The sequence below is a fragment of the Stegodyphus dumicola genome, chromosome 3 (genome assembly GCF_044657685.1).
Source record: "Stegodyphus dumicola isolate Sdum_Otavi_A_Nest chromosome 3, ASM4465768v1".
Classification (NCBI taxonomy): domain Eukaryota; kingdom Metazoa; phylum Arthropoda; class Arachnida; order Araneae; family Eresidae; genus Stegodyphus; species Stegodyphus dumicola.
In genome coordinates, this window is record NC_140770.1 from 68681630 (window position 1) to 68701522 (window position 19893).

Genomic DNA, 19893 nt, shown 5'->3' on the forward strand with positions numbered 1-19893 from the left:
CGCAATCGGACGTGCATTTTGATATTCCTGTGTTCTACTGAATCGCACGCTGTCATGGTGTTGCTTTTTGATTATTGCAGATGCTTCAGAACTATCTTCTGTCAATACCTTGATCCAAGTTCTTTTTCCATCCGCAGCTGCATTTATAATTTGGAGTTTTTAGCTAAGCTCTTTGAAATCTGAAATAGCACTGCGCAAAAAAAAGTTGAGGATATTAGCAGTATTTAGAATACTTGTAAAGACTGTGTATATATACAGTAATTTGATTAGGATATAAAATAATCTCAAATAAATCCATGAACTGAACAACAGTTTGCAGTTAGTTTTGAAGAAAAATACATATCGGGCACATGAAAATCATTACGTTACGATTAAATCCTTTACATTTAAACACAAATCGGGAGTATTTTATATTTTGATTATATTATATATATATATATTGATGTAGAATTCTGCTTGTCCAGAAAAAAAAGATTTTTGGGGAAGGAAAATTGTATATACGTAAATATTATACAATAAAGGAAAATACGAAACACATTTGGGAAAATTTCGAAAAGTTAGAAGATTTTTATTCTGATTTTAATTAAGGTATTCAATATATTGTTGATTACTAATTAATTAATATATTGCTCACTAATATTTAGAGGATGATTTGTGTCCTCTACATCAGGGAATGAAATGTGTATATAATAATTATATAGCTTAAAAAGTCCTGAATAAGAACTGAAGTTCCTATGAGATTGATATGATTTATAATTTTGTTACAAATGTCAGGCCTAAAGCATTTTCACACATGTAATTTAAAGGTTTTGAAATGCTAAAACATGTTAGTAACTTTGTTATGCAGTTTTATTACTTTAGGATCATAATTAAATAACCATACTATTTTAGGATCAGCATTAAATAATGGTATAAAATTCATTAACTAAAAAATGTATTTCATTTTTAATTCATTAAACACTTTTTTGAGTTCACTATATGCACTAACGCATAGCTGTGTTCTTTACAGCGCGAAGATTCTGTGGATAACATGTCTTTTATAAAACTTTCTTTTGATATTAAGGGTTCCCGATAGTTTTTTATAGAAATGCTTGCCATTTAATATGTTAATATAAATATCCCTTTCTAAACTTATATTTTACTTTTAGTTAATGAGTACAAGTGTAAATATTTTGCTCTTCAATTTGTGTATGATCCCTGAATATAATCTCGAACTTTAGGATAAAATATCTCGGTCACTTTTTGTTTATTTTTTAAACTGAGAGAATAAACCTTTACTAAATAAAAGTAGAAAGATCAAAAAGGGGCATACAAACATTATTCTTATTAGTTTTTAAAATATTGCTTTTTCAAAATTTAAAATTGACATAACATGAATACATTCCTTGTTTAAAGCATTTTTGAAGCTAGAAGTATATATATGTGATTAGTTGCGAAAACAAAGGTGACGTAATCATTTTCATGTGCCCGATATATGATGCATGCCATAAAACCGAAATCGAAATTGTAAACTTCATCTGGTTTATATTATATTGATGAGGCTGCTTCGGCCTCCTGTCTAAATTTTATTTTATATATTTATTTTTGAAAAAAAAACACTAACATTCCTGTCATAAACAGCTCAAAAACGCTATTTTGAAAATGAAATATCTTTGAAATGAACTTATTAACTTAAATTTTTCATATAGTTAATCGTATTCATCTGTTCTCAGTAACTGTACAGAAATATTAATATATATTCTCACTACTCAACTTTTTTTTGTAGTAAATATTTTCCTTTCTCTCCAGTTAAGAATAAATTAAACATTTACATTATAATCTAAACTTCTATATAATTGTAAAAGAAATACTGGAAAAATATCCCCTAAACATGCAAGAGTAGGATTAAGATATCTTTGTCAATTTTTTTTTATCTTATTCTTTAGGGGGGGCAAATCAAGTTTATATCATGTTGACTATGCTTTGGACTAAACATAAGCGTAGTTTCAGTTTCCAAATATTCATTTTCATTGGATTCAAGTATTATCATGCATCTTTTATTCTGCTCTGCGAAGTCTTAAAGATTTATGAAAGACTTAAAATGAATGAATATTTAATTTGAAATTGTGTCTTTAATTGAATTTTTTTTTGAATCGCATGCGTCTTTTGAATTTTATATGCTTCTTCACTGTTTAACCTATAGAATTACATTACTTATTCGCGCCTTACGAATTGTTAACCAGTATTGCAGATTTTAAAATTTTCGTTTAAATACTCGATGCTAGGTTTTTCGCAGAAAAACTTAATTAAAATTACGAAGTTTATTCCATTAAAACCTTTGCTAAATATCAAAGGTGAAATGCTATAATCCCCTTAACAGCTCTAAATTTCAGTCCTAAAAAGCTCTAAATTTCAGTCCAATGAATTTTCCGTAAGTTTGTGATAAATTTTACTTCATAATTTGGCAATAATTGATAGAAAATTCGAGGATTGTTTTAATAGCATTCTAATTAAGAAACAATTTCAATATTTTTTCTAAGTGTGCAAAGTTATGTTTTGAATACTTTCGGAATTAAAGCATTATAAACTAGAGAGGGACAAAACTGCTCCTTTAAGAGATCATATAGGAACCGTTCGCTCATTCAAGTGAATCAGTTCTTTTTAACGATTCACCACTCACTAACAATGACCTTGATGAATGCGCTCGAAACAAGTGTGGATCAAGAGCGGTGTGAGAATATAGGGGGAAGCAGATAGAATTGAACAAGGAGTGGGATCGCTCGAATCAACTCAACCAAACTGCTCACTCCCTGGACTGATTTCTTTAAACTGTACTTTGGAGATTCTTTAAAAACACCTTGGAGATCTTTAAAAGCAATTCTTTAAAGTCCAACAATACAATTCTGGATTTAAAAAATGCTAAAAGTTAAAAAAAAGTAACAAAACTCAACTCACGTTTGTTAAAGATCACATTATTTTATTATTATAATTGATATTTTGTTGATCTCGAAGAAGGAAAAACTGTTTGCTGACAATACCGGCATTTTTCTTTTTTTTTTTAAATCTAATTTGACAAAATGAGACCAAATATCGCTCGAGGTTCTTCTATTCGGTAGGGTCCACATTTTGTTCTGCAAGCTTGAAAAATACATTAGATGGAAAAATTTATGTTTATAAATATGTAATAATTCTAAAGAAGATTCTTTAATCTTGTAAAAGATTAAAGAGAAATTCACAACTCTTGATTACAAGACTTTAATTTAATAAAATAAGCAAATAAATAAAAATATAATTTATTATTTTACATAAATATTACAGTAATACTGTATAAAAAATGTAATACCTAATATGCATAGCTATACTATGACACAGTAATCAGAGAATCAAAATGAAACTCAGATGAACAGCTCCGAAGAAGCGAAAAGAGCAAATAATCAAGGCTCCGCAGGAATCAGATTCGCGGCTAGAATAGGAGCGATGAAAAGAGCGAATAATTTCGCCTCCGAAGGACTCATATCTGCGACTAGAGAAAGAGCACCGAGCGCCGACAGCTGAGAATCCGAGGAACTATCTTCTGTAACCTATTTACTTTAAACAAATCCTCGCACTGACAAATGGGAAAGCAACTCTATCCATTTGCAAACAGGGCTGGTCAGTTTCGATGACATGCATTGGTTTACTTAATGTATTTTTTTAAATACTAGATGGAACACAAGAAAACCAAAAGCACACGTATATACATACATAACACACATACACACATAAAAAATAGGTCAGAGATGTTTCCGGTAAATAATAAAGAAAAGAATTCGAGTCTTTACATTGATGCCACGCTTCCCAACAACAGCTCTCAGTTAACTGTTAATGAACCGCCTTTCCGTTTTTGCCTGAGCGCTGATCATTCGTTCAGTAGAGTGAAACGATTCTTTGAATCGGCTCCGGCGCGGACCGTCCGTCTCTGTTATAAACCTTATAACAAAAGATGTGAGCAGTGTTTTTTGCTTTTCCGAGCCTTTGAATATCATAACCTAATTACTAGCCTAAAATGTGTCTCCAGTCACATGCGTGTACATGTTCCGATGAAAGAAAAAACGAGAGAGGAGTAAAATAACTGAAATTATAATATGTAAAATTGCATGTAAGGACACTGTATACATAAAAGCATTTTTCAATCCATTCGTCATGGAATATAACAAAAATGTTTTAAACAAATCAAATATCCAGATCTTAATAATTTTAAATTTAAAATGTCAGTTTTCTAAAAATTACCAAAAATATTTTTATACTGTTCCCAAACCCTATGATTATAGCTAGTAAAAATTTAAGAACTCATTAAAAAAAGTTTCATTTCCGTACGACAAAAAATGACCGAGATTGTAATTTCAGAGTTTGGGATTTTACAACATTTTGAGCATCAAAAATAAATCTTTAATTTAGATCATTTCCCTGAGGGTTCGATTAAAAATAAATTAGCAATAATTCGAGATTTTCCTCCACCTTTTATGTTTTTGTGATGATCTTTCTCAAGATATTTCTTTGTGATTTGCTATTGTGTTGCTTTTTTCGATTTAAGTGTTTTTTATAGATAGTCTGGAGAAAGAATTTTCACATGATTCATTTATAAGTTTTTAAATGACATCTATTGACGTATTTTTTACATATATAGAGTTTCGTATGCAGTTTTATGATTTCATAACGTAATAGTCATAGAAAAAACATTATGGTACAAGAAGTGGTTTACATTTTTAACTTAAGCAAGTCTGTGGGCCAATACTTCAAGACTGCGATAGAGAGCAGCCAAATGTTTTGTAATTTATGTTTTAGATTAAATGCAAACTTTGATCAATTATGACTTAAATATCAAGGAACTATACAAAAAGTGAAACTTCAAAATTTTTACAATTTTTTTACATTTAAAAACGCCAAAACATGAATATTTTGCGACATTTAAAACATTTTTTAAACGGGATGCATATGTTTACTACTTTTCATTTCAAAATTAAATAGTGCTTAAAAATTTTATGGATAAAGTGTATAAAATTATTAATAAATATTGGCTAAGTATAAAAAATATTTATGCATTTAAAACAAAACAAAAACATAACATCAGTATCTTGAGGTTTCTGACCCACATATAAACAGATCCATTGCTCATTTTAATATATAAATTGTAGCGACATTAGGTATATTTGGAAGCAGGCAAGATGAAACATGAACAACTCCTTCGCCGGGAATCGAACCGCGGACTTTTGGAATACGTGCCCAGCTTGCAGACTGCCACGCCACGAAGGCATGCCAAGAAGGCAGGAGAAATACCTTTTAAAATTTTGAAGAGCGCGATTAAAACTAGCAGTGAGGAAGTAGGAATTCTTGGTCTGAGCATTCGAATTTTTAAATCTTTATACCGGATCCGGTATTCGACTTAAGACTTAGAGCATCTAAGTCCAATTTCCTACATAGTCTCAATATTTATATCAAACTTGCTCCGGAAGCTGCGATATAGAGAATGTTTGATCCGCAATCGATGTTCTTTTTTTAAGCCCATCGATGTAACTAGCAAGTAAATTTTATTTTAAGAATTAAAACATACTTCAGAAGTTGGGTTAAGAACTTTAAAGAAAAACAAAGCGTCGATTAAATTGACCCCGAAAAAATTAAATTCTTGAAGATATTTCGAATAGCTTTCGAATGGGGATTTAATTTTAATAGCTTTCGAATGCTGATTTAATTCTAACAAAACAACGGAAACTTTTTTTTGGAGAAGTATATGATTAGATTTTTTGCAATAGCAATTGTTTTGTTTAATGAGAATCATTTCATCTCTAATGAAAATGTCGAGGAAAATGTATACCATAATAAAAAGAAAAGATAAAGGATTTTTAAGAGAAGAAAAGCATTTGCGTTTGCAGTTTTAAGAAATTAAAAAAAATAATGTTATTTGTAAGTAAAATGAAAAGAATGTGAACTTTTACTAATTTCAGCTAAACAACTGCTGAAAGCGTTTCCTGTATAGCTGAAAAACATTGGCCCTGTGAGATACAGTTCCCTGATCTATCAATAAAAGTTCTGATTTTATGCTGGTTTTCGCTAATAGTTATTTAATTGGCCTACCAAGTGTCGTGTGAATAAGACTGTTGAGCGCTTGGCGTTGGAATCGTTTTCAGATCCAGAGGAACGGGTTGGCTTCATGGATGTCTTTGTGGCTTTTTCTACATATAACGTAAATGCGGATCCGTTTCTTTTAGAAAATACCCCACAAAGGTGTTTATTTCCTTAGAAAGATATCCATAATGTACTTTGCCATAATGAACTAAATAAACAAGCAAATAAATCCTAATGCAACAAAGAGAACATACTGATGAATAAATGTTAAAGATTCTGTAGCAACAAGAATGAACGTGCGTGATTTTGCAGGACTCCAGTTTCGCAGGTTAAATACAACCTTATTCTTGAAGTGGGGAAGTTAAAGCTGCAGCCAAGAAAAAAGCTTTTGTTTAATTTTTAAAACTACAGATTTGGAAATTTACGTACATTCGTGTTGCTACAATATCGTTAATAACGAAACAAAAAAACTGCCTAGTTACTGTAAACTTGTTTTGACGAGAAGGCAACAGAGCTACCGCTTTGTTAATAATTATTCGTATCTGTTATTACATTAATTCAAAAACCTATTAAATCCACAATCTTAATTCATTTTTATAAAACAGATTTGTACACGTTGAAAGTTTGCTATCAAATGAATTAATAAAGTTAATATTTGTAATGTACCGAAATCGAATGTTTAGAAATGTTCAGCTAAAATTCTCATTCGGAATCAAAATTTTGGACTTGACTTATACTGGAATTCGTCGATTATGAAAATTCTGTGTCTTCGTAAACTTTAATAGAAAGTTATAGGTTATAAATATCGTCTTATCATTAAAATTAACTTCATTCGCATGAGATAAATAAAATATTTACTAAAAAAAAAAAAAAATGGAAAAGTAAGTACTCACCCTTTAGCGATCAACATTTCAACTACTGAAGTTTAGAGCTTACATTGGCAGACTGGTGAATATCCCTATAATTTAAAACATACATTTTGTCATAAGTAAATTATTATCATCAACATTATAATTTTAATTACGAATTTTTATCATGAACATAAACATTATGAATTTTTAAAAATTTTATTTTCTAAATATTGTCAGAAAACAATTTAAATCCTAAACTAGAAGACTCGAACGTCACGCTTTTGTATAGATAGACGAATGAGCGAGGTCCATTACAGAACAAAAAGGGAGGACTCCATAGTTTCTAAAAATAGGAAATAGAAGCATGCCGATTTAGTAGCTATTAGTATGATGTTTGTTTCATAGAAAAACTTCTCATTTTAAGGACCATACTCTCGCATTAGCATCTGCATGAGCATTTTTCGTAGGAAAGGCTCCAGTCCAAGACTTCATGCTGCCTAACATTAAATCCCTATAGTTGAAACACGGCTTTACAAAAACCGAATTTTTAAATCTCAGATATCTGAAATTTTATCTTGAATCCTCAGTTGGTTATTTTAATACGGTATGTTGGCTAGTTTTCTCAATCCCAGGTAGTTTGGGATAGGTTATTTGAATACTGCAAAGCAAACGAGAATGATCTGTTTAAAGGAAGGCATGACTTTATGATGAACTTTCAATGGAAAACTGGCTTGCATTTATATTACACATAAACCTCACCCAGTGGCCGAGCGGTAAAATAGCTGAACACTGGTAGTTAAGTCCAGGGCTCTAATTGAGGCGAACCGGATGGTTGCATGAACGTTTTCGTTATCTTCTCCATGTGTAACGTATATAACCAATTTCCCTTAGAAAGTCTTCCATAACGGCATCCCTCCCGTTAAGCAGATACCACTCGAGTGCTTTGCCACATTCAAATGAACCAAATGAAATCCCATGCAGTCAGCCGGTTCGCCTGGATTTGAGCCAGGGTAGAACTATCAGTAGTAATGTTTTGAACGACTCGAACACCCGTAGGTTCATAAGAGAATTATTAGATGATTTTAGAAAATACAAGAAACTTAAATCAAATTTTTTCATTACTGCTTCAGCTGTAGTAATGAAAGAATCCTATCGCACGAATTTCTAAAAGCATATTTTAATAGATAAAATAGAAACTCATTCAAAATCTGGTTTGTCTTCACTAACGTATTCGTTCCTTAAGGATGCTCATGGTTCTATTTTTATACAGTTTTGTAAATGTTTTTATTCCCGTGTTTTGCGTTTAGTGAACGTATTTCATTTTTTGTGTTACAAAACTCACTCCTTAATCTTTTAAAAGGTAAAAAAAAAAAGACTGGGTAATGTTTATTACGGCTGCTTTTTTAGGAATTCCCGCATGTTTTTGTTAATTTTTACTCTCGAGAATTAAAAAATTTCCAGAGCATTTTCTCGGAGCATTAAATTACCATAAATTATTTTTTTTATTGAAAAACAAGTATAATTATACTTGAAGAGGAGGAATGAACTCGGTTATTGCTGCGTCTAGCTGCGAAAATGAAAAGGAGGGCAATGTAGAATTTCTGTAGCTTAGCAAAAGGTAGTATATTTTACAGTGAAGCAGAATGGTGTTTTGCGTAGAATGGTGTTTTGCGTAGAATGGTGTTTTGCGTATTATTATTATAGAAATTTCATTCTACATTTGAATTCGAAGCAATTTAAGGATAATATGAGCATCTCTAACAACGCATTTGTATACTGAAGATTATAATGCTAGATAAGATAGTTAAGAATCATAAAACTGATAATAAGAATACCTGCTGATTAGTAAAATGTATGGAAACATTATTGACGTATTTGTCTTCATTGTCTGAGTAAGTATGGCTGCTTAACTTTCGAGCTTTGTTTTCTAATTACTTTGTCTTATTATTAACTCTGCCAAACAATGAATGCGATCCAAAATTATAGGGCGCTTTTCTGAAATATTAAAGTCTTTAAATATGCATTCCGTAGTATTCCACCAGGTCGAAGAATAGTGTTTTAATCTAAAATTGGATTAAATATGTAAATTCTAGAATCTCAAAACTTTCACAGTTTTCAATGTCTTAACTTGATTTCAGGAAAATGAGAGTTAAACGCTTTTAATCTAGCAAAATTTCCGAATTTGAAATTTTTTTTTTCGTTAGAGGAGCTAATCGTTCCTTCTCGCTTTTCATATTGCTCAAATTTAATTTTATCCAGGCTGTTGTACTTAGAGTTTTATGAAAACTACTATATTTCTCCAAGTCGAATAAGTTGTTTTTTCTTGAATTTAGCATAGAACTCTCTTGAAGCGTTTTATGTTTCTTCTTTCTCAGTTTGAATTTATTTGAACTTATAAATTATGTTTAACTATGGCAAGTAGTTTTCTGGTTTCGTCAACCACTCTATTCCAAACTTCTAACTATTTTTATTCTTCAAGTCTGAGAATAGTTCCACCTCTAAGTGCGACATCTACTGGGTTTGTTTTCATCGGACACTATTCCCCTGCCATTTGTTTCGTATTTTCTTGAATCTCTACAACTCTGTTTTGGATAAACAGCTTCCATCTTTCTGCAGAAACTTCTGCTACAGGATCATAGGATCATAGAGTCCAAAAATATGCTGTAATATTTATCTCCTTCAAATGATTTAGTATTATCTTTTAATAATCTAGTAGTGTGCAAGCCGAAATCAGCTTAGAGCCCGCCACTGGGGGGGGATTTCTAATCTTCGCAACGGGAGTTCCCCCCCTGTACTGACTCCCCCTGGAGTATTTTGAAACTACAAACTGAGTTTGTAATGTTGTACTTTGTAAGAATCTAAAATATACGACGGCCTCATAAGGTGTCTCACTTGCAAGAAGAATAACGGTAAAGAAGCATAACGGACAATTTTCTATCTTTTCTCTTTGCAAATTGTTGAACTAATGTCTCGCTATTTCTACATTTTCTATTTGTGATAGAAAGTCAGATTTTACACAATTCAAAGATAACGTATCAATTCAATCCATTGAAATCGGTACTTCCGTAGTTCTTGTAATAAAATTCGCACTTTTATGCAAAACCGATATAACAAATCTAGAGTACCATATTGTTGGAATCATCGATGTTTCATTGAATAATAATTCCAGATAAGGAGGAGGAAATGAACAAGTTATTAGAAAAACATGCGTAATAAGTAGTACATACAACACAATAATAATTGGAAATAATTCGAGAAGAACATGGATGTTCAGCAATTTCCCCTCAAGACACGAAATAAATCGTGAACTTCCCCAGATCACTCTCAGGGTAAAACCTCGTTGTTTACCTAACCGCTAAATCACACAGCCAATTCGCAACTGTTTCACAACTGAGTTTCCCAGCTCTCGTCTCGTATTTAAAGTGTGTAGAATGGGCTCTAGAAACTTGTGGAAGAATCAATTGTAGAACTTTAAAAATGTGTTTTCATAAGTAGCCAAACGCCAAATGTAGCCCAACTAAGCTATTTCTAAAATCCAAAACCGTTATACTCAGAATTAAAAACTCTATGCAACAAATAACCACTTAAATAAAATACATGTGACCACTTATTTCATTAAACACAAAATAAACCATGAAATTATCATTATAAAAACAATAGATAAAACCATAAATAAAACAACGCAGAATATTGCAATAATACAGAAATTCAAAAATACAACAAAATTGATTGAAATATTTACAAATATTTATAACACTTATGAGGTTACTAACTAGAATTTACAGCTAAATGTGTGGAACCTTGAGAACTGATAACTGAAAATCGCTTTAGTTCAGCAGACACATAAACTTAAGAAGGGGTAATTGCCCTTTATTGCTCAAAATAAAGTTTACAGATGGCCCTTTCTCAGGACGTACAGAGCAGCCTCCACTTCGGCTTTAACTCAAGAATACTAAGAACTAAAACTTAGCTAATGCTTAACTAAAACGATATAGCCGAAGCTATCAAAATTTTATAGGAGTTGGCCCCTTAAACGCTAACTAAACGGCAAAGCTATCAAAGGCCTGAAATACGGCCGAGCGTAGAAATAAATAGCTTAGACAGAGTGTAGCTAAAGGGCGAACGCGCGTTAGTCAGAATCTCTGGCTTGCAGTGAAACTTCGACTTTAAGTACTGCTCTTCCTTCATTTGCATTTAACATCGATTCCGAAAACGTAGGAAATTGTAAGCTTAAAGTAGGAACGACAGCTTTAACTGAAAATAACTGTTAACAACTTCGAATAAACCTTACACACTATAAACGTCCGATAGTTTTCGTAATTTCTCTCTTAGTAATTATATCAAACCTCACGAGTTTTTCTTTAAGTTCTGTTACCTTAATCTGAAGCGTATGTTTTCCTCTATTCGAAAAGTAATCTAAAAATTTTGAGCTCGTACATTAAATACATTTTTCATTTTATTCCCAAATCTTTCGTAGCGAGCTGCCATTGGTCATCTATTTTCTCACATTAAAATCCTTTTCTTTCAACGTTTTTCAGGAGACTTCTTTGAAGCACTTGGACTCGTATTACTCTATATGAACTATTATAGATATTCCCAAAATATATGCATTTTGCTTTGAACCGAAAATTATTTGGGCCACGCTCAAGATTTTTATGTTTTGGGAATCGCTGTCCCTCCATACAAATTAGTGCATTTCCTGTCACTAAGCTCGCTCCAAGCAAATTTGAAAAAAGGCTTGCTGAATGAAACCCATGATTGTACTCTTTATTCTACCTATTACTTCTACGTATATTTGCAATCATTTTATTAGGTATTGTTACTGCAGTGACAGTTAGTTTTTCGGTTGCGACTTAGAGGGACCATTTCATTACCACCAGAATTGCATCGAATTCTTCCGAAGGGCTATAAACTCAATTATTCTTAACTGCTTCAAAAATATTCAGATTCAAATAAAATTATTCAAAAGTTGTTTTCTTACGTTTTGCTCTTCTGGCTGTAAATTATTCTCTTCTGTCTTCAGCAGTCATTAGTCAATAAACAAATCCCACTATGATAGCATTCTGTGCGTCTTTATTAATACTAAATCTAAATTGAACATAATGTTATACTACCCAAATACGTATTTTCGAAGATATGTATGTTACTGCGTACTTTGATAAGATAGCTTTATTCAGATTCTTCACAATGAAATCCCGTCTGCATTCTAAATCAAAACTCACAAACAGGCGCCAGGCTTCTGCAAAGCCGCTAACTCTCCATCTGGCAACATTTTCAGTTCCAACTCTAAGCAATTTCTTGTACCTTTAGAGATTAGAATCATTGTATTGCAATGATTTATTAAATTAGTTTAGTCAAGAAAGTGATAATTTTGTTAATTTTTAAGATAATTAAATAATTTTATGAAATTACTCTAGTTTGACCCAATGAAATTCCAAGAAATGGATTCATCAAAATAATTTTTTATAATCAAATATATTTCTTCTTTACAACAAATGCTTTAAGCAGCTGGCTACGCAAGCGGCTACAAAAGAAGAGTGTTAGCTGGATTCATGTTTTTTTCTTCTGAGCGTGTGTAAAGGAACGCTTCGGTGGTTTTAGTTTTTAAATCGCGATGTAACATACTATATATAGACAAATTACTGGCTATTCCTTTAAGGCAGGGATAGGCAAACTACGGCCCACGGGCCAACTCCGGCCCTCCGGAAGTTTCCATCCGGCCCGCGGATAGAATTTTAATTTGCCGGCCGGAGGCGAATTAAAAGAAATATATATTAATATATTATATATCCATCTCCTTTTCTACTTTGTTTAAATATTTTTTCCTCCTTTTTTTCATAGGACTGATGATCTTTTTAGTTTCTCTATTTCTGTTCTACAAAACATAAATCGACGGAAATAGCAAGCACAGACAACAAGTGTTAAAAGCGGAAGTTCTTTATTAAGTAATAGATGTAGATTGTCGTCAACAAGCGTTATCTCTTTTTCGAACAGACATATGGGAATCCAATATAGGTATATAGACCTCTTAGGAAAAACTTAATCTTAACAACGTAAAACTTAATATGTTTGCTGGGCAGCTAGCTAAGAAAGACTTGTCTCATTTCCCGAGGTTAAATTCTGTACCCTCAGTAAATAAAGAGAAGCTTAAGAATTATGAAGATGGCTTGAAAAAACTGCATTCTGAGTTCGAACGCAGATTTCAGTGCCATTCAAACAAAACTGGATATTTTTACCATACCTTTCAACGTAAATTGTGAAGCAGTGAGGTCATATTTGCTGCCTGAATTAATTGAGTTGCAATCTAACAATCATCTCAAGTAGTTGTTTCTAAATATGCCTAAGTTAGCGTTTTGCAAATCAATATCGAAAGTAAGTTTCCCAAATTTAATAGCTCACGCAAAGAAAATCAGTGCTATGTTTGCTTCATCTTATATGTGTGAACAAGTGTTTTCAACTATAAACCTAAGAAAGAATTACTTCAGAAGTAGATTGAGAGATGAGCATTTAGCCTCGTTCCTTAGAATCAGTACATCTCACTTCGAACCTCAGTATAAGGAACTTTTAAAAATGAAATCGCAATTTCATTCATCTCATTAGCATATTTAATTTGTAATACTTGTATATTATTTTTAAAATTTTAGAAAATTTAATCTTGGCCCGCCAAACTTTTTTCTATCAATTTTTGTTCCGCGACGGAAAATGTTTGCCCATCCCTGCTCTAAGGTATTTATTTTGCAGAAATTATAAGTGTTTTGTTTTAATTGTTTGGCATTATATTGGGGAGTTCTATTTCTATGATAGTCTTAAAATTTCTAGCATTAAACGTTACAGTTTCGTTCAACAAAAGTGTCAGATGGCTAACCTTCCTAATTTCAGTGGCTTGAGCTCAGAGGGCAAAACGATGATAGAATATCTCATTAAAACATATAAGCAATTTCTTAAAAGTGAATTAAAAATATATATGTTTCTTTTTGGCTGCGTTTGTGCATTTGATTTTGTATTTGAATGCGATTCATTATTCTTTGCGTTACATAATATAATTAATACGATGTGCAAAATAGTTTATATAATTCGTAACGTTATTAATAAAAGGCAATAAAACGTCAATCACGAAGCACCTAGTGACCTGATTACGAAGCATTTTTGAATGTTATAAAATAATAATGCGCCAGTTTGAGGGATCAATGTTTATTCTATTAACTACATGAAAATATTTTTCAAACACTATGTTATTTAGTCTACCAGCGGCCGAGCGGTCGTTTTCCCCATGTGTTTTCCCCATGTGTTTTCGTCGTTTTCCCCATGTGTAACGTGTAAACGAGCCAGTTACCCTTAGAAAGTCCTCCACGAAGACATCCCTCCCCTTAGGCAGATAGCCTTAGTGTGTTTTGCCATAATTAAATACACCACCACCACCACCACTATGTTATTTAATCAGGAATAATTTTACTTTTATATTAAATTTTCAGAATTAATTAGTATCACGTTCACAAAAGTTGTTTAGTGCTTCTTATTGCATTATATGTCTTATAATGTGAAGGATACAGTTTATAACACGAAAGAGCTATTATAAAAACTGTGAAACGTATCAGTTACTCTTCACCTCATATTTTCCATTATTATTCTCTACATTCAATAAAAATGTAGAAAATAATAATGGAAAATATGAGTTCAAATGAAACATGATTTTATTTAATATATTAGACTGAAGTTAAGTACTTTTAATAAAGCCTATTTTCCATAAGAATATTACGTGATCATATCACACTCATATATAGTTTCCTTAAGGATGGTGAAATAAACCCTGATATTCTGTTTGGAAACATTGCTGCGTCTGCTGAATATCGTTAACGCTCTCTTTGATTCCTTTTCTGCTTGATTTATTTTCCTCTCCTTATAGCGAAGGATTCTTCTGAAAGGCTAAGTGTTATGACGTTATTAGTTTTCCCTTACGATTAAAGATACAAGAAAAATTATTATTCGGATGAACACGACGTCTAATAAGATAATATGAAATATGCAGACACAAGTGAATAAATAAAGAGATATATAGGCAAATAGAAGAGTCAGAAAAGAAAACTGCATATAAAGGAATAATTCAGTTAATGTTACAAATAAATCGCAAGAAATGTGAAATTTATTGGGTAAAACGGAATCGAAATGAATGAAGGTAGCTGAGTATTATTTAGAGATAACCTTTAATAAATTTAACTATTTAGCATAGTAAATAATAAATACCACGCTAGATGACTAACTTTATGAAATATAATTCTGTTTAAAGACAAAAAGAATATGCTTGCTTTGCCTTTGATTTTTGATTGCAACGGAGAAAGTTTTATTAGCAGTACCTGAATTATTTCAGCTATATATTGTAATTTGTGTGATTTGTAAACAAAATGCACAATACAACTACAAAGTTTTAGGACTATAAATACAGAGAACGCCAGAATGAAAAACAGACATAAAATACAGAAAAATACTACAGAATAAAAAACTGAGAAAACAATATTCTTTCTTTTTAGCTTTCAATGTACTGTGTTCGCAAATCTATGCAAAACATGGCATGTTATTTATAGCTGCTTGATTCTTTCATAGAACTCATATTTTAAAATGCTGTTTAAGTCTCTGCTTATGGTTTTCTAAATGACTTTACGTTACAAAAATAATTATTTTTAAATGGAACACAATTTTAGGAAAAAGAAAGTCACCTGCTTATGTAACATATTGCAAATAAGGTGGGATATTGAGAACTGTGGCACTTTGCATTGCTAGAAATTGGCTGAAGGGAATAGTATTTTGTGAAAGCTCATTACTGTGCACCAGAAACGAGATTTTGAATTTTCAAGCCCATCATGGTGAACTCTTTTCAGAAGTCTTTCACGTCTTTATAAAATATAGAGTTCTTGTTCTGCCACTTGGTAAAAATTCTTTTTAAATTATCTTTTTCCAATTAAAAAGGTGTAAAAAGGTTAACAGTGTTCTTACTCAAGATTTCTGAAAGCGATAGTTCTGTGAATATCTTGAAATTATCTCTGGTTCAAGCAGATGATTGCCATTTTGTCTGAGAATCATAGGCCTAGTCCAAAGTTCATTTTCCATCAGAATTAGTTGAAAAAATCTTCTTGTTTTCTTCTTTATAACAAAGCTATTACTACTTTAACAGAACATTACTTAATTTTCGAATACATGATAGCAGATACTAAATGGGTCAAGGCAAATGATTGCACAAAAAATTTGTTTATGTACATACGATATTTTAAATAAAGTGTGTTGACGTATTATAGTAATAAATGCTATCAATTGATGTTTGGCAGGTTTTTCGAGAATCTTTCGAAAATTCTTAAAATTTTATAGGAAAACTGTGTATAATTTTAACTACTACTGTATTGTTTTACTGCAAAATCTAAAATATATCTGCTGTTCTTTTCTAACATGCACTGCAGTAGCATTATTTACATATCGCAGTAGCATTATTTACTTATCTGTTTACTTAATTTATTTTTAGTATTTTCTGTTATTAAGTATTACATTTCAATGCGTATTGCTTTAAACATGTAATATTTGTAAGTGAAGAAATCAATAACTACCATTAAAATCCGAAAAGCTGGCAACAGCTCCATACAGCTATAAGGATGAAAGTCTTCTTGTGGGAAAGAGGGTATATATATATATATATATATAAATATTTTTAAATGATAAGGATTGGAAATAAAATGTTTTACCTCGTATTTAAAAGTTTTCAGTGTTATAACATTTTTACAACTCGTACTTCAGGATATGATTCATTACTCTTGTCTAAAAGTTTGTAGAGACATTAGGGTATTTTCGATATCAGGAAACTGAAAAAAATTTGCAATGTCCTCGCCGGGACCTCTCGAATACGCGCCCATTACACCATGAAATAATGCAGAAAGGAGGGAGAAAATACCTTATATACTCCCCTTTTACACGATGACTGGGTTTAGGGGATCCAATCGCCAAATCATGGTGGTGAAGAATTATCATTCACCACCTTTTAGTTCATGTGTCACTGGAGATATATCAAGATTTTTTTTAAAGCAGGTGAAGAGAAGAATGTGCAATGCCACTCCCGGGACTCGAACCTGAACTTCTCGAATACGTTTCGAGTGTGCTAACGATTACAGCACGAAGACAGGCAGAAAAGAGAGAGAAAATACTTTATAAAGCTGTATACACCTACATTTCAGATGCAACTTGAATTTTAAAATTTTTAATTTGATAAAGGATTGAACAGTAAATCGAAAGATAAAATACCTAAATCCTTGGATAATATGTTCATGTCGTTTTCTGCAGTTAAACTGAGAATGTTAGAGAAAAGTATAAAAACAGAAAAAGGATGTATGAAATAATTTGCGTAATTTTTCTTATGGATTTTTTAGATTTTTTGTGAGTTTTAAATTTAAGTAAAGGAATGCTTTGATTTTATACATTTTATATTTTAAATCTTCTAAAGCACATGCGAGGAATCTTTTTTTTTTAAATGGTGTTTAAAATGCAGTGGTCTCAGACCGGCTTTCCGCGCCCCGGAATTTTTATGCGGGGATTTTATATTATTTATAATTTTTATTTATTATATTTTTAAGCATTTTTATGCGGCGTGCAAATACATTTTGCGTAACATAATTAAAATTTTTATGCTAAGAATTTGAAGAAAAGTTTTAAGATTTTAGTGGTTTGGAGTCCAATTTTATATTCTTTACATTATCAAAAACGAACGTGAGTACTCTCCTGGAAATCTAGAAATGGAACTAATTAAATTGCTTTATTGTGATATAAATCTATTCAATCATTTGAAAATACAAATTTGAATAATTTTATTAGTACCTTTCAAAACATAAATATAGTTACGAATTTTTGGAATAATACCTTTCTTTGGAAGTACATTCACATGTGAACAGTTCTTTTAAATCGTAGCTTAATAAGTGAAAAGGACTGGATTTCCATTGAGTATCTATAATTTGTGATGAAGTTCTCCAAGATTACATGCTTTAAGAAAATCGGAATGCTATGATGAGTTGTAGCTGAAAGTATAATGAGAAAGAAACAAGTTTATAGTTATTTACGTACAAAATATAATTTTTCTGTATGCGTCATAGTAAAATGTAATAAATAAAAGACAGAGAATAAGTTGCCACTGTTTGTTTGCAAGTTTTGTCTCTCTTTTGCAGTTTTCGTATTTCTTTTAAGTTAATAGTGAGTTATTTAGTGGTTACCTCGGTACATTACAATCATTTTAATAAATGTTAATCTGAAAATTTTAGTATTTAGCTGTGAATGCATTTGAAATTTTTCTTTGCGTTATTTTTATATGTACGTATATATTAACAAATACACAGTAAAATATTTTTTAACAAATTTAGTTTCGTAACCTAAAGAACGAAAATATTCTAAGCCTTTTTTTCTTTTACCTTTTCTCTATCTCTCTCTTCTTTTAGCCCAAAAGGCGTTAGCCCAGAAGGTCTATTAATTTTGTTTTGTGATTTTGCGTTAATTCACTATAAAAAGCGTTTCACTTTTTAAATTGTTGCCATCTAATATTATCGCCCTGCATTATATTTTAAGAAATTAAATAATGAAGAATCTGCATAAATGTATGTATGTTTCACGCATTGTGATAAAACAACGGTACCTAGAGCCATCGAAGTTTGAATAACGCACGCCTGAATATGGGTATCTGGAAGCCCAAATTTGGAATTTCGAATTGTTTTATTATCTGTTTCGTATTTTCTTAAGCATTTATGAGTTTTTGATTAAGAAACTCAACGATTTCAAAGCGAGCAATGGCAACACCGTGTAGAGACATTAGTTTTTTTGGAAGCAGGAAAGATGAAAATTTAGCAATCGCCTTCGCCGGGAATCGAACCACGGACCTCTGGAATACCGGCCCAGCGTGCAGAACCACTACACCACAAAGGCATGCTAGGAAAGCAGGAGAAATACCTTATATACTCCCCTTTTTAAAGTGCGAATAGAGTTTTAGGGGACCTAGTCGCCAAATCCTGCGTGGGGAGAAATCACCATCCACTACCCTTTTAGTTCGGGCGCCACTGTAGAGACATTATGTTCTTTGGAAGCATGAAAGATGAAAAATTGGCAATCGCCTTCGCCGGGAATCGAACCTCGGACCTCTGGAATATCGGCCCAGCGTGCAGAACCACTACACCACGAAGGCACGCTAGGAAAGCGGGAGAAATATCTTATAACTATACGGAGGAAAAAATAACATTTTTGTCTCCAGCACGCGAGACTGTATATCGGGAATTCTAAAGATACGCTCATTTAAAAATTATTTTGCGATATTGCTGTTGAATTGAATTTTATGGTTTAAGTGCAAATTACTTGATATTTAATAAATAAAGGTAACACACAAAATGTTAAAAAATGTCCATTTGGGCGTAAGATAAAATCTGAAAGTTTTCATATTAATAAAAATTATTAATAAAATATTAATAAAAATAATATTTTTTTTAATTACGGCCTATCCGCTACCTTCGTGCATTTGGCCCGCGCGGAATTTGATTTTTAGACAACTCACATAGACTAAAAATAGGTGTTTTATTACATTATCATTTATATTATGAAAGAAAAAATTAAAAACGTATATTTACGAATGACTTAATATTATTTTTATAAGACGAAGTAATCTAGATAATTGGTGATGTATTGTATTCTTCCGCAAAATTTGACACTGTGTCAAAACTTTGATAGGTGTCGACAACTAGTTAGCAGTCAACACATATAATTTTACCTAACTTAATTGCCTCGTTTTTCTGGATAAAACGGAAATGTGGCAAGAGTTGAATGTTACTTCTGCACCGCCAGAGAAAAAGGTCAATCTATATTCTGAAAGAAAAACACAATCTATTAACCACAATTGCTTTCCTACGAGGAGAGTCCCAGAGGGGTCATAAATATCGAATTCCTGATTCATTTTCGA

The 19893-nt window shown here is 31.7% G+C and overlaps 1 protein-coding gene and 1 non-coding gene across 5 annotated transcripts in view; one reads left to right on the forward strand and one right to left on the reverse strand.

Moving 5' to 3' along the window:
• Window positions 1-19893, forward strand: part of LOC118183693 (FMRFamide receptor-like) — a 603920-nt gene that overhangs the window by 222033 nt on the left and 361994 nt on the right. The gene's annotated exons all lie outside the window — the stretch shown is intronic.
• TRNAI-GAU (transfer RNA isoleucine (anticodon GAU)) lies at window positions 19055-19128 on the reverse strand. The gene has a single exon. It is a non-coding gene; the product is annotated as a tRNA-Ile (tRNA).